The sequence below is a fragment of the Camelus ferus genome, chromosome 15 (assembly GCF_009834535.1).
Source record: "Camelus ferus isolate YT-003-E chromosome 15, BCGSAC_Cfer_1.0, whole genome shotgun sequence".
NCBI classification, from domain to species: Eukaryota; Metazoa; Chordata; class Mammalia; order Artiodactyla; family Camelidae; genus Camelus; species Camelus ferus.
The window spans coordinates 33,980,745-34,003,703 of NC_045710.1; the positions used below are offsets into that span (position 1 = coordinate 33,980,745).

At 44.6% G+C, this 22,959-nt stretch overlaps 1 long non-coding RNA gene across 2 annotated transcripts in view; it reads right to left on the reverse strand.

The window, feature by feature from the left end:
- LOC116668972 overlaps positions 1-10,016 on the reverse strand; it is a 101,359-nt gene extending 91,343 nt beyond the window's left edge. For both annotated transcript variants that reach the window (XR_004326313.1, XR_004326312.1), the window contains exons 1-2: positions 9,916-10,016; positions 9,363-9,498 (exon numbers count right to left, since the gene is read on the reverse strand). This is a non-coding gene — a long non-coding RNA (uncharacterized LOC116668972). The remainder of the gene's footprint in view (positions 1-9,362; positions 9,499-9,915) is intronic.
- Positions 10,017-22,959: the final 12,943 nt, after the last annotated feature.

A 22,959-nucleotide genomic window follows, 5' to 3' on the forward strand; every position in this document is an offset into this window, starting at 1 on the left:
TTGGAGACTCAGTACTCTTCTCTCTATCTCTCTGTGAATTTTAATTTTCTTAATAACATTCCAAGTAGCCAAACACTTCTCACTAATTAATTATATTAGTCTAAAGTCTTAAGGTTGTTTGAGGATCTTATAAATTATGTTTAAGTTGCAATTACAAAATAACACAATCATTGTTAATATTAAAAGTTTGTCAGAGAGATGACAGAAATTTTCTACGGATATTGAAAGTGAAGTAATGAAATCCAAAAGATTTGAAGCATTGTCTGAAATTCACAAGAACCAATCCATTTCTTTTCTTTTTCACTAACACATTTGTTGTCATCATTCAATTTAGTTGAATGCACGTATTTACATTCTCATAACCTGATATATTTTGTTGAAATAATAATTTGTCTAACCCATATAACCAGTATCAAAAAATCAGAAAGTCCAAATTAATTAGGTTTTCCAAAAAAAAAACAAAACAAAAAAACCCCAAAATCTTACCTAAAATGAGATGTACATTTATATTACACTCCACACTGTGATAAAATCAGGGTAAAGCGTACAACTGTTTTTAAACCAAAATTATCAAATCATTCTTATCTGTTTAAGGATTCACCTCTATAGGAGTATTGGTGAATATGGATCCAGATATAATTCTGCATTCATTTATCAAATGTTTAAAATACTTCATAGAAGTTTCCTTAGTGTTTTTTAAATGACAACATATTGACTGTATTTTCTAATTTTCTGTATTCATATTCAAAATGCTTTGACATTTGAGACCTTGATCCTGAACAGACTGCCCCTCCCAGGACTAGCTAATTCCTAGAAGGCAAACACCCTCTGCAAATACACCATTGATATATATATACCAACCAATCCAGTGCCCACACCCTCAACCATCTCTTTTATTAAACTGTCACACACCAAGTCAATATTCCCCTGGCACTAAGTCACCTCAAGGTTAGATGCCAGACAACTAGGGACTACCTCTACAGCCCAGAGCCCACCAAAATCATTTAAACTAACTAATCTTAAACTGACTTGATATACCTACCCCTGCTTTGCCCATTCCTTCCCATAAAAACACCAATAAAGGAGGTCATGCTCCTTCCTCCTGTCTCCTGACTGACCCTGGTGCTTCCCCATGTGGCCCTGCACAGCATGCCCTGACTCCCGTTTCTAGGGTTCTGTGAGTATAAACTTCTAGCCATGACAATCATTTCTGTGTTTTCATGTCTTACTATACTTGATTGAAACAAATCCTTGGTACATTTTTAGAATAGAGTGCTGATTGTTAGCTTAATACTATTTGCCTTTCTTTTCATTCTTTTGAGCTCCCTATAATGAGTACAAATGATAGAGTCCTAGGATGTGTTAATCTAGCTTCCCCCAACAAAGCCAATCACTGATATGCAGGGCTTCAATTACAGTTGTCATAAATGGTTAATTCTTTTTCCTCTGGGGAGGGGCAATGTTACTGATGCACAAATAAGCACCACAAACATCAGTACTATAACTTCAGCCATGGGTCAGATGCAAAGGCCAACACCGACACATGTGCCTCCAGAAAAAAACAAACAAAAATAAACTTCTGCAGGTAAACAACTGTGAGACCACAGAGCTGGACAGATAGAAACTGTAAGCCACTACTTTCTCCCCACCCACTCTGGGGATCTTTCATGGTTCCATCCCATAGAACCCTTTAAACAAAGACATGTGAACAAAGAGACCTGGGCTCTCTATGTCACCTTTGTAAGCTTTCTCAGACCTCCTAGCACAAACCATGGTACCACAGACCCTTACCCAGGCTTCCAGCCTTTAATCTGGAAAACAGGCATTTAACCTCCAACATCATCTACCAGGTCTTTTCTCTGGTCAGCACTTCTGGGACCCAGACCACACCTTTCAAATTCTCCTCTGAAAGCCAATAGCCAGGTCCTACCAGTTTCCAATAGGCAGATAGACATGACTTGAAGAATTGCATTTTCTGTTTCTAATTTTTGAAAGACAAAGACATCTTAACAGATAGGTAGGTGTAATCATCAGACTTTGATGCATAAGAGCAGTGAAAATGACCCAAATTTGCCATATCCTTGCATAAATTCACTAGTTGGTTGAAGTAATCCTGAAACAGGTAGGCTGGGGAGGATCTAAGGATCTCAAAATTATATTTTCTGTTGGATCTTGGTCTAGGCGCTGCTGTCTACTTTAGGGAGCCCTTGGGGGGGCAGCAGTGAGACAGGCAGGGACCTGGGACCCTTTATCAGTGTGCTTGCACTTACACCTGGACAAACATCTCGAGCAACAGAAAACAAAGAAACTACAGGGGATTAAAAATAACAACATGCATGCTGCAGTTGGGGCAGTTATGAACAACAAGATGCAAAAAGGGCACAGACCAAATGCTATTTCAGAGGTGCTGGGAGCAAAAGCAGGGTACTGCGTATGATCCTGCACACAGCACCACCAAGGGGCTGGGCAGAGCACCTAAGGCACCCCTCCAGCCCAACACTCAACTTATTTAAAGAATCAGCCCACTCTCCTCAGAAAGCAAGCAAGAGCACCTGTCTCTTGTTCTTGCTCCCCCATGCTGCTGTACGAGTCCCAGTAAAGCCTTGCCTGAATGCTTCGTCTGGCCTTTTATCAATTTCTATTGATTAGAGTCCAAGGATTCTGGTTGGTAACAGTAAGACCTCCCGAAACTGTTAAATTGTTGAAATAACAATAATAATCAATTGTTCATCACATAAAGTTATATTCTTTCAGAGACTCAGCTGACCCTCAGCTGGGCCTGTTAGGGTATGTTCTCATATGATATTAAAGGTCGCACAAACATCTCTCTGTTTTATTTCTAAGTTTTGTTTTATTTTCCCTGAACAAAGCTTCCTTTCTGGAAAGTAGAAGCAGCAACTTTGAGTGCCGGATTTTCTGGTTCCTAAGAAATGAGAAACTATTACCAGATAATTTAATAAATAACATAGTCAGATGCTTAAGTGTTTGTAGGCTCTGAGTTCAAAATTCTACCTCTTAGAGGCTATTCTATGGAAGGATTCAGAGCTACATGTACCCAAAGCTTCATGCCCCAAGATGTTTATCTCAGTGCCCTTGACCACAAGGAAAAACAGTGAATAGTCTAAAGGATTGGCTAATGACGTGCAGTAGAAGGCTTCAACTCCTTCAACAGGCTTCACTTTGTTCTGACTCCACTCCTTACCTATTGAATCTGCCCTCAACTCCAGCCTTTACTTCCTGGTCTGTAAAATTAGGACTAACGATACTGGATCACACAATATGCAGATGTGTTTAGGCACTGCTAAAGCAGAGATGCCAGAGACAATTCTTTTGAAAAAATTTAATATTTGGTGGTAGGAGGGGAAGGGGAAAGCACTTAAACTTTCTTACATTAATTTTGTGTTTTGTTTTTTAGTTATGAATAGTATGGTGGTCCCATGATCATATTTGTTAGGGAGGAAAAACTCCCTCTCTTCCTTCTTAGGTTCTAAATGTGAGAGCCAGCAAATTAAACTGACAAAAAGCAGATTAGCAGGAGAAAAGATGAATTATAAACACATTTGTATGGGATTTCACAAAGAAGTGTGATTCAAAGAAGCAGTCCAAATTGGGGGCTTATCTACCAAATTAATCAGTCGATCTAAGAAAGAAATGGAAAATTTTCTTCTAGCCAAACTGAGGATTATAATCCAGAAACAGCCCCTCAGAAAGCCTGGAGAACTGTTCCACCCATTAGAGATCAAAGCATAGTTACATGTTTTTTTGAGACAGAGCTGTACGTTAAATGAGGTATTATTAACAGTGTACACAATCCAGATCTACACATACAAGAGCAGTGGGTCACAGGTCATCTAGGCCCCTTACAAATTAAGAAGGTTATCTCCTAAATAATTGTGACCCTTGATGAGATAAGAAGGAATGTTATCTCCTAAGGAGACCTGGTTAATGCAGATGCACAACACACACTAAAGGGGAGGCAGGAGGCCCAAATAGGCAAAGAAAAAAATTATGTTTAAATTTTTCTCATCTTGCCATAAAATATGAATTTTATTTCATTACACCTTAAGAAGTGAATGGAAGAGGGAGAAAGACACTGCATAGGAAAGGAAAATGGGCCCTTAAGCAAGTGGATGGGAGATGTGATTGTTTGGTGATAATGTCTCTTTGGGTGTGGTGCTGACTTCTCTCAAAAGATTCCAGTTGCTCCTGGAAAGGAGGTTTATGACAGTTGAGTTCTTTTGAGTTATTTTGGGAGTCTCCGCTTTTAGGCAGATAAGGGATTTCAGGAACTCAAAATATTCCCAATCTAATTCAAAAAAATTTTATAGCATAATTACAAAGGCTTGAAAGAGGATCCCTTCCATCTTCTCTTGGGCAGGGTCTCCAGCGTTCATGAGTGCTCTTTGTCAGTGATTGGGTGGTACAGGGAAAAGCTACCTGAGAATTTGGGAGTAAGGACACCAAGATTGCTCCAGATGTTGACCTGAAAATCCTGTGACTAATGGATCAGAGAATAGATATGCAAAGTCACCAAAAGAGGCTCAGCTGGCTGGTGGGACTTGACTGCAACCTGATTAAATATATTAACATATGGAAAGAAGTGTCATTTGGAAGGAGGGCTGAGTTTTCTCCCCCCAAATAATTACCTGCTCCCTGATGGTTTGCCTTTAAAGCAGACTGTCCACAAATGTTTATGAACTTGAATTGGAAAGGAAATGAACAATATCTCCATGTATTGACCGCCAGAATGCCAGGCTTTATGCTAAAGTTCTTTAGTACATTATCTTATTTGAGTCTCAAGATGGCTAAGGCCAGTATTATCAACCTATTTAACAAATGTTTAGAGAAACACATGTGTTGCCCAAGTGATAGTCCAAGCTATAAGGTGGCAGAACAAAGACCAGACCTCAGAATCCAAGCTCCTGACTTCCATGCTGCCATAGGCCAGTCTCCATCCCAGGTATCCTTCTCCTGGATCTTGAGTGGTTTTCTGGGATCCCCGCAACCCAAGTTCCTGTTCATTTTGACAGTGAACCAAAGAAGTGGGAAGTAAACTTGGCTCTCCTACCTCCCTTTTGGATGACCCAAAAGAACATAAATTTTGCAGGGTCTTTAGCATCTGAGCTGTCTAAAACCTTGGAGGTGTCAAACCAGTATCACCGTGGAAGAGAAGCAGAAAGTCTCTGTCTGAGCCCTGATTCTGCAAGCGACTACCTGGGTGATATGAGAGAAGTCACTAAGCCTCTCTGGTCCTAATTTTCTCATTTTAAAATGAGAGCAGTAGACCAGATTGCATCTAACCAGGTCAGCACTATCACCCTGGGATTCTGTAGTTCAATCATAAGGGTAAAATCTCTGTAAGGGTAGAGGTTGCAAGGAGAGAGGCAGATTCCTCACTAAAGTGTTTCTATTTCCAGTGATGGAGCTATTTTTAGATTTGATCTGGTTCTCTCATGCATGTTGCATGTTGTGGGATGGTTTTCTGGGTCAATCTTTCTCAAATAAACTGTCATGTAATCCATGACCAGGACAGTTGCCACTGTAATGAGTTAACACCTTTTCCCCACATTAACACTGGCTCTTTTGAAATTGCTTTGCCCCAGTTACATGGCCAGTCTTCAAAGAGCTGTGATGTAGAGGATCCACCTGTCTGGGGTTTCAAAGGGGTATCCTGGAGGGAGTGGTGCAGAGTTGCTCCTCTATCCTTTATTCATGTATTCATTCAGTACTTTGTTTTTCTTGCGTGCTTACTTTGTGCTAGGAACTTAGAATACAACAGTGAACAAAAAATAGACAGAACCCCTACCACCAAGAAGCTTTCACTGGTGGAGAAAACATTAATCAAATAATCATACAAAGTTTAATTGTACTGTTATGTGTGCTACAAAGGAAAAGCACAGGATGCCCTGAGAGCCTAAAACTGGGAGGCCAGAGAAGGCTTCCTTTGGGAGGAACTGTTTGAACTGAGTTCTAAGAATGAGTGGTAGTTAACAGGTGCCAAGGGAAGGGAAGAGAATTCTTGGAAAAGGAAAGAGCATGGGCGGGTCTGTAGAAGGAGGAATTATGAGACTAAAAGGAAGCCAGTGTGGTAGAGCACAGAGAAAAAGAGGGCACCAGGGAACAAAAACTTTTCCTCTACCCTCTTAGGTTCAGTCATGAGTGGGCCTGTGAATTAAACTAACAAAAGATAGATTAACAGGAGAAAAGAAATTAGCCATGGGCATAGTGGAGATTCCAAAAGTAGTAGCTCAGTAAATGGTTAAAGTTATAGGCTTATAGACCTAACTTAGTAGGGAAAAAGGGAGAAAAGGCCACTATGGGGAGAACAAACGTGTTTCTCTAGAAGAGACAAATAGGTTTCCAGAAATACAAATGGGGCCTAAGAAAAGTTTGTGATAATGCTTATTTATGCAGATACAAGCAGTCTTTTTGACTTCTTCATGGTCGTAAAACTTTCCCAGGGAGGGGATTATGGTAGGTTTACTCTTGGTCTCCTTCTCAGGAGTAAAAGTTACCCTCAAGAGGCAATTTGTGGCAGTTTCATTTCCCAGAAGTCTCTGTTTTTATTAAATAAGGGAAGAAGGCTTCTTACTGCACTTGTTGAATCCTCAATGTCCTCAGCTTGAAATAATCTTCATACCAACTCTGGGGTTCAAGATGGGTCCCCACAGGAGGTGATGCTGGAGAGGTAGCTGGGGCTAGATGACCCACAACACAACACGGTAAACTATGTTAATTTCACCCTTTTCCTTAGAACAATAGGAAGAACGGAAGGGTTTTAAGCAGCAAGAACTACTGGATTAGATTGCATCTGTTAAACTTGGGGTGCATTTAAGAACTCCAAGAATCGATGTTGAATAGGCAGCTAGCCGGATGTACCAGTTTGGAACTCAGGAGAGAGCTCTAAAGATCCTTGTATGAGTCATCTACATAGAGATGGTAATTATAGACTAGTGTGCATAAGAGATCACATAAGGAGAGAACGTATAGGAACAAAAAATGTTCCTTCCTACCCACCTGTAAAAGAAAGAAAGAAAGAAAACAGAGTGAAAGAAAAAAGAAAGAAAAGAAAAAGTTGTAGGGAAGGGAGACTAGGGTGCAGGAAAGCAACACATTTCTAGGTTTGCAGACAGGATCTCTGTGAAACTGTATTATTTCTATTACTTCATTGCAACTTGGACCTTGGATTTGTCTCCTAATGTGACAAGTGGAATTAAAAATCCCTACTTCAGCTACTTTAAAGGGACTGTTGGAACTCAAACAAATAAGAAAAAATTTTGAAAATACAAGGTTTTATAATACTATTATTGCTGCTATTATTACTAGCACAAATAATGGTATCATTGTTACCTGAGAAGGGAAGGAAAGTGAAGCAGAGAAAATTCATTTCTTGTAAGCTTACTAATACACTACACTGTGCCAGTCAATTTGCATTATTAATCTTCACTACAAAGATAACAAGGTAGGTACAATATCCCCATTTTACAGATGAGAAGCTAAGCTGAGGCTGAGCAAGGTAAAGAGATTGCCTAAAGTTTCATAGCTAGGACAAAATAGAACTGAGGTTCACATTCACATCTAATACCATGGCCCATGCTTTAAAAAAAAAGTTTTCTCCCCTACTGTGCAAACTACCCCCTCCACCCCACTCCACACACACACAGATTTTTCAGCTCAAACAGTGTAATACAATCAAAGTGAATATCGAATGTCAGAGGGTCGTAAGATCTGAACTGGGCCACTCCCCTAGCCTCCTCTAGATGAGTAAATCTATTGTTCTTCTGAACAATTGGGGAATGAAGAATAAGGTCAGCTTGGGTGCCCTGCTGCCGTGCATGCAGTTTGACAAATAGTGTTACATTATTTATTGACTCATCTATGTCATCACAGACTCTTTACATGAAACATTGGCAGCTGTTTATCTAAAGAGCTGGAAATGTATAAAATCCCCATCTCTGGGCCATGCAGATCAAATCCCGTTGCATCGAAGGTATTTTTCAAGCCTCAACCAGTCGGGTTTCTGATAGCATAGGAACAGCTCTCAATGGACAGCAAGGAACTTTGGACAGTAAGGGTGGGTAGTTATTCAACAATGATATATGAGAACATTAAACACTACAGAGGAGATATATATATATGTGTATAGCCTGCCCTCAAGGAGCTTATGCTCTAGATATCGTGTATCAGCCATCCTACCAGGCATCATAAGTGAGAAATAGCTGGTCTTGCTTCAGAGAAAGGTCATAGAGCTTATGTGACTAGGGAGGTTGAGGACAAATTCACAGGAAAGTTGCTGCTTGAGTTTTGAAGAAAAGGCAAGGCTCAGATGGGCATGTAGGAACATTCCAGGCAGAAGGAACCACAGGAACAAGGCACAGAGGTTGGAAATAAGAAAGGCAGGTTTAAGAATGGAGGCAGGGCACACGTGGGAGAAGCAGCAGTGCTAGTTGGGGAGCTTGCTTCACTTAGTAACATAATCTCTAGGTCTACCCATATCACTGCAAATGGCATTATTTCATTTTTTATGGCTGAGTAGTATTCGTGTGTGTGTGTGTGTGTGTGTGTGTGTGTGTACGTTTACCTTCATTTTCATTTTATTAGGTAGAACTGTTACAATTTGACTGCACATATACAATATATTGCATATAAACAATATACACAATATACTGCATATATTTTTTAAATTTATACATATGGACTGTTCATTATTTCTAATAACATTTAGAGCTTTAGATTTTTAAACTTACATAGTTATTAAAGGAATAAAACCAACCATAAAGTAAGAATTAATTCAAAGATACATACACTCCGCTATTAACAGCAACATTATTTACAGTTGCCAAGATATGGAAGCATCCTAAGTGCACATTAATAGATGAATGGATAAAGAAGATGCAGCATATTATATATATCTTCTTTATCCAATCATCATGGACTTTTAAATTGCTTCCATGTCTTGGCTATTGTAAATAGTGCTGCTATGAACATTGAGATGCATGTATCTTTTCAAATCAGAGTTTTACGTCTTTTCCGAGAGTAGGATTGCTGGATCATATGATAACTCTGTTTTTTAAGAAACCTCCATGCTGGCCTCCATAGTGGCTGCACCAGTTCACATTCCCACCAACAGAGTAGGAGGGCTCCCTTTTCCCCACATTCTCTCCAGCATTATTTCTATACTTTTTGTTGATGGTCATTCTGACTGGTGTGAGGCAATATCTCATCATAGTTCTAATTTATTTTTAAAATATACTTTTTTAAAAAGACAACGCTGTTGCACACTCAACAGACTAGAATATATAGTGTAAACATAACTTTTATATCCACTGGGAAACCAAAAAAAAAAAATTTAGGTGACTCACTTTGTGGCAGTAATCACTTCATTGCCATGGTCTGGAACCAAACCCGAAGTATTTCCAAGGTACGCCTGTATTCATTATCCTTAAAGGCGTTACCAGCCCAGCAGGAGAAAGCTGAGGCTCAGAGACGGAACATGATCTGCAAGGACACACAGAAGGGAATGTGTTTGGTGAGAATCTGAACCTAGTTCAGTATGTCTCCTTAACACCCTGAACTTTCATACCACATCCATACTCAGCAGTCAGGCCTGTCTATGTGGGAGGCTGACATGCGTCTCTGACTCTCACAAGAAACCCGTCCCCATTGTGATTTGCTTCACATTAAGCCTGGGAACTTGCAGCATCTTGTCTGAGTTCCCTCCTTGAGTACTTCCACCTAGTAGCAGCTGAGAACCTATGACTTCTCCCTTCCTGCTTTTAAAAAGAAAAATTTCTGTAGAAAATTAGCAAAATCCTGAAATGCACAGGAGGCAATTAAAAAAATAATAATCCGTAATTACAATGTTGCAGACAAATGGGTTACAGCTGGGTGTTACAGCTCAGTTGTGACACCAACCTGGATCCCTACGAGAAACCAAGCAGCACTCGGAAAGATGAGGAACTCAGGTTTATCACAGCAACGGCCCAGAAAAGTTAACACTTGAAACTCCGGGCCCCCGCCTGTAGATTTACACAGGCCTTTTATAGGCTGCCAGTTCTACACTTTGCAACATCATATGCAAATAAAGTACAACAGAAGTTGACCAACCAGAAACAAGCTTTGTAGAAATAGACCAATCAGGAGTGAGCTCCATGCAAATAAAGTACTACAAATGGACCAATCAGAAGTTAGGGAAGTGGACCAATCAGAAGTGAGAGTAATAACCAATCAGAAGTGAGAGTAATAACCAATCAGAAGTGAGAGTAATAACCAATCAGGAGTGAGAGTAATAACCAATCAGAAGTGAGAATAATAACCAATGAGGAGTGAGCTCAGGGAACCAATGGAATTCTAGGTGTAAGTTAGCCCCTTTAGAGGCAAAAAGTGAGATAAAGCGTCTGGGTCGGGGAACCAGACGCTAGTGGGAGGAGAGCAGTGGCCCTGCCTAGGGGTCCTGCCGGTCTTTTTATGGGGCTTCCCGCTTCAACAAAACCTTAAGATGAACCTTTTAAACGGCTTGAGCAATTTCCTTCGCATATAGTGTGTTTTTCACAGGCCTGTTGATCCAGCCTTTGCACCAGTTCCTGCCCCAGGTGGTGGTAGTGTTCACAGGCAGATTCACACAAGGAGCTGCGGTCAGAAGGCCCAAAAACAATAACCAGTACCCCCTACATCCTAGAAGCTTCTCCTCTCATGGGTGAGGACTTTCCCAAAGTGGCCCCCACAACACAATGTCCTGTCATCTTCCAGCCTCAACTGAAAGTCAGAATTTTGGAACCAACTTTGGGAGAAATTTGGAGCATTGATACACAAAAATGGGTGCACACTTTCCTCCCTGAGCTTCTTATCCTGAGCATAAAGCTGATTTGGTTCAAATCTGAGCCTGGCACCCCACACAGGCTAAAATGGGGTGTATATTCACAGCCCTAGTAATTATCCAGGTTGTAAATCACCCAGTCTTTATTTCTCTAGACTAACAGAAATAGAATGCGAACTACATGCGTAATTTTAAATTTTCTAGTAGTCACGTAAAGTAAAAAGGAACAAGTGAGATGAACTTGAATAACATTTTATTAACCCAACATATCCAAAATATTTCATCGGCATGGAACAATATTAAAAATATCATTAAAGAGCTATTTCATATTCCTTTTTTGTGCTAAGTCTTTGACATCTGGTGTGCATTTTATCCTTAAAGCACATCTCAGTTTGGAGTAGTCACATTCCAAGTGCTCAGTAGCCATAAGTGGCCAGTGGCTGCCATGCTGGACAACGTAGTTCCAGACCAACTTTAGCTCCATTTAGTGACCTGCAGCAGCCTCCCCAACCACATCCCCATTCTCCAGTCATTTCCCAGCTGGTCCTGAATGCTCCAAGGGTGGGAGAAGAGAAGAAATGATCTTTTCACACCATGGAGGGGTCCTGCCCTCCAGCATAGTGGTAGGCGAGAAACAGAAGCAGATGAGAGTCTCTGCAAGTCTGGTGATGGTGTGTTGAGCATCATCTCAGCATGTGAGTCCAGATCGTCCTCAGGGAAGACAGGAGAAGCAGAACCCACTCTCTTCTCAAAGCCCTCCCCAGGGCTTCCTATTGTAAACACAATAAAGTTCAAACTCCGCAGTCTGCCACCTGGCACTGATTTACCTAATCTCCAATTTTATTTCTCACAACTGCCCTATGGGACCTTAGCTCAAGCCAAGCCAAAGCAACCTGGTGCTCCACAAACATGCCTGGCATTTTCCTGCCTCCGCATCCTTGTGCATAATGTATGCTCCCAGCTGGATTGTCCTCACCTGCTCAGTTCCCACCCAATTCTGACGGCCCTGTTCTCCATCTCTTCCGGGAAGCCTTCTTTAAAGATTCCTGCTTGAAAGGTCTTTGTCCTCCTCTGATACCTACAGCATATTTATCAGCAATAACCAGGTCGGTAGTTCTATTTTAGGACATGCCTTACTTTTCACTTTAGGCTGTAAATACATGAAGGGCAAGGGTCAGATCAGAGTCTTGGGTAATTATAAGTGATGGTTAATGTCCATTGAGCATTTACTTTGTTCCAGGCACTGTGCTAAGCATTTTATGTTTAATCCTCACAACAACCCTGGCAAATTATTCCCAGTTTATAGGTGAAAAATAGAGGCAAAGAGAAAGCCTTACTAGTCACACAGCCACGTGTGGCTTCAAAGCCAGGCAGATTGAATGCAGAGCCTGACCACATCCCACTCACCCCACTCAAGCACCCGCCTCTCCTGCTGCGGTTGTTCCTTCCCTAAGACAGTACCCGTGAACTTGGTAGACAGCAAATACACATTGAATTATACGTCAACTACTTGGGGTTTTTCCAGAACATCTAACAGTTTTAGGCACATAATAGTGATTTAATAGAGATTTAAAAATTAATGCCCTGCACCTGCTCAGCCACCACAGGACTGGACAATCCTTGCATGGCCAGCCAGGCTCATTCCTCCGTCTCCCACTGCCTCCTCAGCACCAACCTACCGCACAGAGCTGCGCCCTCAAAGGCTGCTCTGAAACTAGATGTCAGCTTTCTTCTCAGTCTTGGGGCACGTCTTGTGCAGGAGAAGATATGGACCCGGATAATGGGGAGCGAAGAACATCCCCACGGGACACAGGGGAGTCCCCCCATTTCCATTAACTTTATCTGCTTGTTTGGGGCTCTAATCTCTAAGAGGCAATTTAATACCCCTCCTGGAACCCTAAAGTCACATATTCTTTCCCCAGAGGGCTGAGGTAATAAGAAAGCCCAACCTGTAGGATTACCCTCCGATAAGAATCTTGTTTAAACAAGATTGCATATAAAAGCTGGGCTGATCCCCACACCCCTCTGCTCCCCTCTCTCCTTCCTTCCTCTTTTGCCCAGAAGATTGGAAGATTGTGCAATCCACCCCAGAGACTAGGGCTCCGACGGACCCAGTTTGAGTTGCTTGTGAACATGCAACACTGTTCCCCAGCCCTTAGCTCCCTCCCTTCCCCACTCCCTCCCTCCCGGGAGTAGCGGCTTGGGGCTCCCCTGGGGGCTGATGGCTCAGACTCGTTTCTGGGCACTTCCTACTGGCACTTGCTCGTTTACATTTGAAACTGGAGCAAAGTTCAACAGCGGCTGGCTTCAGCACCCTAGGAGTTGCCCCATCCTGGTTAGAAAAATGCAGACAATAGCAACGTGGAAAATGGCCTCTGAAAATAGCACAGCCCCGCGGTCTTTTGGCAACAGGTCTCTGTGTGGTGAGTCCCCGGCTCTGCGACGGTGGACACACCCCGGTATGTAAATAGCAGTGAGAAAGGCCACTTGTGCCACTGTTAGGTTTTGTGGAGGCAGGTTCTTCCCTCCCCCACTCCCCTCCCTCACCCCCACCTCAGGCTCGGTTGTACTTTTATTTTGTTTTGCTTAAATTGGAGATGAAAGTGTCCGCACTGTGGGTTGAGGCCTTGTGGCCCTGCCCTTGAGCTGTAAGTTCCTTCCTTCCCCCTTTCAGTGTTGCCGGCTCCGCTGTCTCAGCACTGCCCTCCCCTGGTCCCCTTTCTGAAGACCTGTCACCCCAGCTGCAAAGTGGGGGTAACATCACTGCAGCCTTGAGTTGGGAGGGTCGAGTGAGGCAGCAAAGCCCCATGCCAGGTGCCAAGCCCACCTCAACAGGCCTGCAGCATCTCAGCCATGCTGAGGATGGGTCAATGCAGGTTGGCACTGGTGTGGGGAGCGGGAGTGGGGGACACCCCCCCCCCCCGCACACACACAGATCTCGGCAGGCTTCTGGGGAAGCAGCTGGGCAGGGCTCTGGGACCTTCAGGTGGAAGCAGCCCGGTCCCCCAAAGGATCCCCATTGGCAAGATTCCTGGCCAGGGCCGGCAGCCCTTCAGCACAGAACTTTCTGTACATTCCACAGCAACTGAAAGGGCTTTTGTCCCCACACAGGAAGAACAAACGACAAAGGCCATTGTGTATAGGCCGGCACAGCAGGCCTGGAAAGACAAACTTTCTCCAGGAGGCCAGCTCTGCCTGAGCGGCTGCAGCAAGCATATGTGGTCCCACAGCCACGCAGCTGGGGAGCAGCATGGAGTCTGAGTGCCCACGTGTGTGGCAGGGTGCTCTTCACGCACGCAGCACACACATTCACACACAAAGCCCCAGACTGCCCCTGCCCAGACTAGCAGGGCCGAGAGCCACAGGTGCTGAGTTGCACTGGGCCTTGGGGAGCCCTGCAGCCCACGCCCTCTCGGCCCCCAGCAGCTTGCAGCTTGATTAGTCCTCTTTTCCAGGGAAGGCCTCCAAAGACCAGGGGGTCCTATAACTGGTCACGGGATCACACCGTTCTTTTCAGGCCTCACAGCCCATTCTCATGAAGAACACTAGGCAGCATCAGAGAAAGATCTACAGACATCTATCCTGGGGTCCCTTCAAGCACATAGTTATTCAAGGCCTATTGGGAGGGTCGAGACACTAGAGGGCCCACATGAGGTCAGTTACATGGAAGACATCGTTCTGATTGCGAGAGGGTGGAGCTCTCCTCCTGCCATTCTCTCCCTCCTTATTTTCCCCTTTTCTCCTGGAACTGTCCTAATAGAAGAGTGAAGGTTCGGAGGGTTTTAAATTTTGTTTGTTAAAGGAAAAAGCTTTTCTTATCAAATGATCATTTCAGTGCCCCATTAAATGGAATCACTCAACCTGTTTGCCCTGCAGCCATAGCTGCCAGAGTGTTCAGCGCTGAGTTTGGGCATCAGTTTAAATAACTGATTCAGCCCAGGTACATCTGATGCTCCTAACAGTTGTCTGCCCTGGTGTTTGCTTTTATTGTTTTGTTTTGGGTCTTGTTGTAGCCCAGGTCTAAATGTCATATTAGTCTTTGTGCTATCCAAAAAAAAACTTTCACTGACCTGGAGGGGTTGAGAAATTTCAGTGTTATTTCTGGCTCTACCTGACTGACCATTTCCACTCTGAGCAGGACATTCCCCTTCTCTAGACCTGGATTTCCTCACTTGTGAAACACGAGGATTGACCTGTCCCTGTCTCTCTAGTTTGCCTGTTACAGCATCACCTGGGACTCTCATTGGACACATAGATTCCCAGGCCCCTTCCCTGGATTAGAGGTGGTGGGGTGGCTGAAATCTGTATCTTTAAATCAAGCACCCCAGTGGGGTCTTCTGGTAAGTTTGGAAAACACTGACACCAGATGGTTGCTAAGGTCCAGCTCTATGCTATGGTCTATAAAGTTAGATAAACAATTCCTTGGAAAGGTGAGGTATGATCATGATTTTGAAATATGTCTCATATTTACTGAATATCGTTTATTATGATCCTCAGTTTTCATGTGTAAACACATGAGGGGCACACTTTTTATTTCCCTTGGCAAATAAAAACCCCACCCAGGGGCTGTTCCTCAGGTGACTTTCCTTTCCTCTGGATTTTGACAGCGTCCTCACTCCTTCCCACAGAAGCTGCGTGTCTTTGAGAGGAATGTTTCCCCAGATGCTTGCACGACTCCCTCCCTCCCCAGCCCCTGTTGGGTGTTTATGCAAATGTCACCCATCAGTGAGGCCCTCTTTGGGGGTAATACGGCAGCCCCCTCTCCATTTCCTATCTCCCTTCCCCGCTTTGTTTTTCTCCTTAGCACTCATCACTACCTAACCTGCTGAAAATGTCACCTGTTTATTTTGTTTGTCATCTGCCTCCTGTACTAGAACTAGAACGCCCTCCCTTAAGGCAGGAATATTGGTCTGATTTATTCCCTACTAGAGCCTCAGTGCCTGGGCTGGGGACATAGTCAGAGCTCAGTCATTATCTTTGGACTCAATAAATGAAATGCTTGCTGGATGAACAAATGAATAAATGAACTTCCAGCAATGGTCCTGACATTGGACCCCAGGGAACAGCCCCTCCAACCCCATGCCAGCCTCCAGGCTTCCAGCAGCTGAGTTCCTAGCCTTCTGATTCTCGACATCAGAATCCCATGACTGAGCCGCCCCTTGGGTGGACATCACGCCTTGCTCCTGTGGGACTAGCTCCTGGGCGCATGAGGCTCCACAGGCCCCCACCCATCCCTGCTCACAGCCCCCTCCCTGATACCTGACCCTGACTGTGACCTTGGACACAGCTCCCCTCCCTTTCTCTCCTTCCCTCAAGGACCCAGTGAGACTTGGTCATGTCTGCTCCAGCCTGGGGTTGTCCACCTCTCAGGCACACACATGAATTTTCTCTAAAACCAAAATTTTCTTATTACCAATAGAGGAAATAACAGATACTGGGATCCATCCCTCACCTTAAAGGGATGACACAGATGTAGTCTAGGGACCACAAAGGAGGTGAGGTTACGCTGAGGCCTTTAACTTGGGTCTCTTGTGTCAGAGACCAGAGAACCTGGTTTAGGCACTTGCAACTCTTCTAGGGTAACGGGCCTCTGATGTTTAAAACAAGTGAGTATTTGAATTAGAAGGAAATGGTTATGCATGCTCCCTGCAGAAAGTTTAGAATAAACACACAAAAAGAAGAAAGACAGCTAAAACTAACACATAGAACACTTACTAGTGCCAGGTTCTGTTGTAGGTGTCTGTGCGTTTATCAACCTCCAGACGCAAATTTCTGCTATGTTGCTGAAGTCAGGAAACATTTCCTCCACCACAGTCAGGCAAAGCAAAGCAAAACACAAAACATTTTGCACCCTGACATAAACCAAAATAACCACAGTCTCAACCCTGACTGGCTGTGGTGCCCAAATAATAAAACTTTGACTATTCCCTGTGAACTTGGACTCCTTAACAAAAACAATTCTTCAGTGTCTAAAGACACCCTGACCTTTGTGAACACAATCACCATCTGAGGGTTTTTTTTTTTCCATAACGAGCAGGCTAATGTTAGCATGGTACCTATACTGTTTTTCTAGTTGCTGTAGCAAATTACCACCAACTTGGTGGCTTGAAGCAACAGGAATTTATTTTCTTAAGGTCTGGACGCTTGAAGTCCAAAATCAAGCTGTGGGCAGGGCTATGCTCCCTCCAAAGGCTCTAGGGGAGAATCCTTTCTTGCCTCTCCCAGCTTCTGGTGGCTCCAGGTGTCCGTGACCTGTGGTTGCATCACTCCAGTCTCTGCCTCCATTTTCACGTGGCCTCCCCTGTCTCCCTTGTCTTCCCCTTTTCTGTCTCTTAAAGGGACACGTTGTTGGATTTAGAGTCCACCATGATAACCTAGGATGATCTCATCTTGAGATCTTTAATTATATCTACAAAGACCCTTTTTCCAAATAAGATTAGATTCACGGGTTCTAGAAGTGAGGATCTGGGCATATCTTTGTGAGGGGGTCACCATTCAACCCACTCCAGCAGCCTGGATAATTTTACACATTTGTTTGTCTGCTTACTTAAATGGATTGCTATGTTTTTGGGTTTGGAGAGCCATTCCTGAAGTCTGAACTCTTGCACTCTTTGCAAGTCAATTTTTTCTTTCCTTTTCTAAAGCTTGTATCTCAGTTTTCCTTGGAAAATCTATGATGTAGGTTTGCCCCACTATGAGAGGCCAGCAGCTTCCCTGGGTCTGCCAGGATGAGCCCTTTAGTTTCTGCACTGAGGCCTGGCTGAATTCGGCTGCAACAGGTACAGCCTCAGGCCCCCCTGCCCACAAGCACCTGTTCTCCCAGCTCTTCTTTCTGTGTCTTTAGGTGGAGTAAAGGGACAGGAGAGTGGTTCAGTGGTTCAGGAGAGACATTATAGGTCTGGGAATCAAAAGGCCTGGGCTTTTGTCCTCTCTAGGGGCCCATATGACCCTGGCCCAGTCACTTGGCCTCTCTCGAAGACAGCAAATCCACGAACATTCTTCATTCAACACCTGTGATCAGATGGGTCCATTCCACGTTTCAGGGAAATCCATACGTTTGTGAGGAGACCACAGATGCTGCTGGTCCAGACCATGCCTCTGTACAAATTCAGGGGTGGTCTGGATCTCAGCAGTCCCTCGCTGTAGGCTTTTATGCAGTGAACAACCTGAAGCATTAAACCTGAAGGAGCTTAAATGAAAATTTTTTTGACTCTTAAATTTATTTAAATGAAATTTAACTGACAAAGTAAACCTAGGGTCCAAAGAGACCTGGACCTTCACTTGGGATGAAATGAAGGGATTGCACATAGGAGAGGGTGGAGGAGACAGAGGAGGCTCCAACAGCTGCTGCAGAAACTCATGCAGCTTCACGTGACTCCTCAGCAAGGCTGGGACGGTCACACAGGGACCATTCTGCGTGCCCATTCCCAGCGAACCACCGGGGCCAAGAGCTGGCTTGGAAACCTAGCAACACATATTTAAGTGCCCCCACTCACAGCTTTGCAAAGAGAGGCTGTAAAATTAAAAAAAGAAAAAGAAAATTAAACAGAATCACTGATGCTACAGGGATTAACCTCCCTGAAATGGGGCAGAGCCCCTCTGAAGATTTGTGAAATTGGGCACCTTTCCTCTGAGATACTTCCATTCCATTCTGCTTTTTTCTCCTGTCCTTTGTGCCCACAGAACTTGTTTACATGGCCAGTGTCCCCAGCTCCCTGCTTGCTGCGCTCCCTCCCTTAATCCCTCGATCCTCATCCCAGTTCCAGCCTACCCTTACAGTTAAATTGAAAAGTTATTGGAAAGACTACAGACTTTGCCATCAGAGAGACCAGGATTCAATCCCCAACTAACTCTGTGCACCTGGGCTAGTTGCAAAACCCAGGCAAACCTCAGCTTCCTCATCTACAAAATGGGGCTAATGACACCTACCTGATTTAATGACACTTGGAATGATAGGGTTGCTGTGATGGTTATTTAAATTAAACAAAATATACATAGAGTTTCAGGCATATAGGAAGCGTCCAATAAAGGGAGATTCTACCATTTTTCTCTCTGGAAATGCTCTGCTCTCATTTATTTAAATCCCGGTATAAACTGGAGTCATATCTCCCTTTTCCTATGTGTCTGGATATTAACACTTTTTGTTATTAAAAAGCATCTCTTTTACGACAACAGCAGTGCATGTTAATTTGCTAGAAACCAAGAGAAGCAAAAGGAAAACATAAAAAACACCACAGCCCCACCATGTGCACATTGACATCAGCCTCTTGTCAAGCAAGAAAGGCTAGGCAGCTGCTAACCCCGTTACGTGCGTTTTAAAATTTAATTCTCACCACCCTATAAAGCAGGTGTTATTTAAACCTCCATTTAGCAGATGGTTAAACAAAGTCTCAGAAAGACCAAGTGTGCTGCCTCAGTCCACACAGCCAATAAGGAGCAGAGCTGGGAATTGCAAGATCTTATTCCTTGTTCAGCAACTTCCAGGTGGCAGAGAAGATATTTAGGAGCTGAGGAGATTTTTAGGAGCTCAGAAGTCTCCATCCTTCAGCAGCCTCTCACTCCGGAGTTCCTGCCTGGTCGGTGTCCCTAGCCACACCTACCTGCCCACACATGCCAGTGCCCGCAGTTGCCGTATCCTTGCCAGCTGCAGCAGCAATACATTTACATGTAACCCTGCAGGGGCTACTACAGAGTGTGGGCAGGACTCCTGCTGGGAGGGCTGCTGACACAGAGCAGAGGTCCTTACCCATCACTACCTTGCGGGAGGACCTTGAACAAGTTCCTTGAAAGTCTCCATCTCTCATGGGAATAATAGCAATCAGTTTTTCCTATGGTTCTAAAGGAGGTAAAGTATATAAGACCACCCAGATAGTTTAAATGTCATATAGTAGACAGTTACTGAGATAACTAAAGGCGAGAATAGTCTGTATATAATGTTTACGATGTTCAAAGGGCATTGGATGAATTGAGATTAGGAGAGGCAGACCAGCCAGTATCAAAGGTGACTTCATCATGGTACAGGAATAGGCAGATGCATATTGATCAGAAAATTTCCCTGTCATGCAAACCCAGAACAGGTGGGTTCAATATGGCAGCAGATGTGGGAAGCCGGAACCCTGAGGATGAGACAGATTGGCTGGAGTCAGGAGAGTCTGGACTGAGGAATCCCCACTTCTCATCTGATCCAGTGGGACCCTTCCTGGGAGAGGTTGATTTCCATGTTCCTGGTCTGCCTGGTGTAGAGAGTTTCTGGAAACTGGGCTTTGTCTAAAGGTCTTTTACATCCTTTTGAACCTCAGAATAAGAAGACTAAACTGAGAAAAAGGAGGAGAGGGTAGGCTGAGGCTACCCTTGGATGGTGTAGATTCTGCCCACATCCACGTCTGAACATGGACAGCCCAACCAGCCCAGAGTGCTCAAGTCAAACCACTCATCAGTCAGCCTCGTTGCTTTCCTGGTCTAATGCCTTGTGGTTTTAAACCACCAGCTTCTGCAACAGGAAGAAGAAAGTACTGTACTTCTTCTGGGCTTCAACAGGCTCTTAAAACAATGCTCCTTCTGTTTCAGATGGTGATGCCCTGAAATAATCTGCCCATTCCTGCAGCTTTGCATGCACCCAGTTAACAATTAATTGGCCAATTAACATTCTTGGAAATGCCAATAAAGACCTAGTGCTGTGTCAGGCCTAAGAAGACACCCAGAGGTTCACAGCCCTGCTTCTCCCTTCAAGGAGTTTTGCATCTAGATGGTGTTTGAACCACCTCAGAGTTCACCGTGAGCACAGGAGGAAAAACAGTACAGGAAATGCCTTCCTCGGTATCAGCTTGAGCAAAGTACACCTGATGACATTTGCCTGCGTCTGGAAATGTTTACCCAGGGATTGCCCTGCACACCTAAATTTGCCTCTCCAGGCTGTGTTATCCTTGCACGTTTCCCAGGGAAAGGGAAGGCAAGGAACAGTAATAAGTTGCTCCTGTGGGTCAGTACTCTGCCAGCAGTGTTACAGGCGTCATTTCATCCCCACTAGCACTTGCTGGGAAGTATTGTTCCCACTGGCAGTGGAGATGGCAGCTCTCAGGGGCGCTGAGGTCCGGGGGTTGGGGGTGGGGGCTGAGAGTGCATGCATGTGAGCCAGTTTTGGAGTCAGGGGTTGGGGTGGGGAGCCATTCAGGTAGGTTCCAGCTCATGGAGGACCTTGGGTGCTAGCTAAGGAATGGGACTGTCTCCTGGAAGCTACAGGGTACACTGAAGGACAGTAGAGAGAGTCACTTGACCAAATCTGCAGGAAAGCTCTCTGGCAGCCATGTAAGGGCTGGTGGGGATGGAGGAGGTGGTATTGCAGAGAGAGACCAGAAGAGAGGGCTCTGGAAGGGCTCTGGAGGTGTCTCTTCCCCCACACCTCCCTCTGACACACACACAGAATAATGGTCTCTGGATTCAAGTAAATCATTTTAATAACCCAATTTAAAATTACACCCAAGTCAGTGGCCCCAACATTAATCTGGATAATTAAAATTGGCTAAACCAAGTCAGCTGAGTGAGAGAAGCTTGTCTTGTGGACAACAGCCCTGATAGGTGGCAGCTGTAAGGACAAGCGTGACAAGATTTAGCATTATGATTAGGGGAATGTGGGTGGGGTGCACAGGGCAGAGGTTGGGGGAAGGCCCTGGGTTTCGGGTTTCAGCAGACTTTAGTTTGAATTCTGGCTTGGCCATTGAAAACGTCATTTAATCTCTCTGATCCTGTTTACCTCTCTATCTCGTCTGTAAAATAGATTTCATCATCCTTTTCTTTCATAATTATGAAATTAGTGTTCACGTGCTTAGCACACCAGTGGAGCTAGAGAAAGTCAGCTAGTGTCATCACTTGGACCTGGTTACTCCAAGGGGCTGCTTTCCTGTGGAGCAATAGTGCCACTTAGTGGCTGAATTGGGAATGACAAGTCTGCCAGGTGCCAGGGCCCTGCTCCTGCCCAACCCCACATCCCACAGATTGAAGTCTCCTCCGTCCTACACCATCAGAGATGACGACTTAGACCCACCCAGCATGCACCTATCACGAGAGCCCACTCCCCATCCTGGCCAGCAGGTTAAGTGACAGGTTCCATTGTCCCCAGTACTAGAGGACCTCAAACTCAGAGGGCTGGGAAGAAAACACAACTTTGAGCAGCCTGGGAAGTTTTTTAGACATGGCCATGCCCTCCAAGCCCTCCCACCCCACCCCCAAGGAACGTGTGAGTTGAAAGCAAAAATGCCAGCTGCATAGCCAGGCAGCCCGCAGCAAAAAAAGGAAGGAAGCCATTCGACAAACACAGAGGACACCATCCAGGACCCTGGCTCTGTGCCAGGCTGCAGATACAACGGCCAGCAGAAAAAAAAAACCATCCAAACACTTAATTACAGAGTATAACAAAGATATGAAGGAAAGGTTCAGGGTTCTGACTCCACTCAGGACAAGATACTGTGTGCTCCTCAATGCTCCCATGGGCCTCACAAGCACCCCACTGGTTGAAGTACTGCCTGGCTGTGTGCCCATAGCATACATTTCAATGTTCACTGCTTTTGGAGGTGGGCCAGTGTGACTCTGGGCTGTCTACCCCTCCACCTGGTAGGCAGGACTCAGGGAAGTCACCAAAGAATGAATAGGCATTAAATGTGCTGGTTTAAGAAAAAAAAAAAAAGCATTCCCAGAAGCAGGAACAACATGTTCAAAGGTCCTGAGGTGGGATCTCATGGAGCATCTTTGGCTCACAGAGATCAAGAGTGATGGTGGTAACATGAGAGCAGTAGGTAGGGGCCAAACCCTTAGGCACCAGGAGCCATAATCAGTAGTTTGGCCTTGATTGTAAGAGGAGTGTCAGGGGTAGGGAGGGTACAGCTCAGTGGCAGAGCACATGCTTAGCATGCACAAGGTACTAGGTTCAATCCCCAGCACCCCCATCATAAATAAATAAACAAATAAACCTAGTTACCTACCCTCCCTCAAAATAAAACAAAAAAAGAGTGGGAAACCACAGTCAGTGCTCCTCCCCTCCTGCCACCCACCCACACCCCTCCACCTGCCCCTGCGAACAAACGCCCTGGTGCTGCCTCCCTCCTCCCATCACTGGCCAGGGTGCCTCCATCAAGTCTTTTCTGGACTCC